Source organism: Penaeus monodon, chromosome 24 (genome assembly GCF_015228065.2).
Source record: "Penaeus monodon isolate SGIC_2016 chromosome 24, NSTDA_Pmon_1, whole genome shotgun sequence".
In the NCBI taxonomy this organism is placed as follows: Eukaryota; Metazoa; Arthropoda; class Malacostraca; order Decapoda; family Penaeidae; genus Penaeus; species Penaeus monodon.
The window spans coordinates 11874759-11875018 of NC_051409.1; the positions used below are offsets into that span (position 1 = coordinate 11874759).

Below are 260 nucleotides of genomic sequence, written 5' to 3' on the forward strand. Positions count from 1 at the left end.
CGTATAAATCAAAACCCAAGCTATCTTGCAGACCTCCCAGATGCCACGAGTAATGCAAAGAGCCGGCGTCGTCGCCCGCAGAACCCGAGGTCGAGCGAGGTCAGGTGCTTTGGCGAGCGCAAAAGGGCGTCTTGGGGGCGTCTCAAGGCGGTCCTATCTTTATGATGGAAATTTACTCGCTTTTTATTGAAAGCGAGTCTCGCGCCGCACAATGCACGGTGATATTTTAAGTGACTCGGGAAGTGTGGTTTGGATCTGAT

General features: G+C 52.3%; 1 protein-coding gene across 1 annotated transcript in view; it reads right to left on the minus strand.

The window, feature by feature from the left end:
* The window catches only part of LOC119588856 (band 4.1-like protein 4), a gene marked incomplete at its 5' end in the record, with an annotated part of 128141 nt that overhangs the window by 111358 nt on the left and 16523 nt on the right, over positions 1 to 260 (minus strand).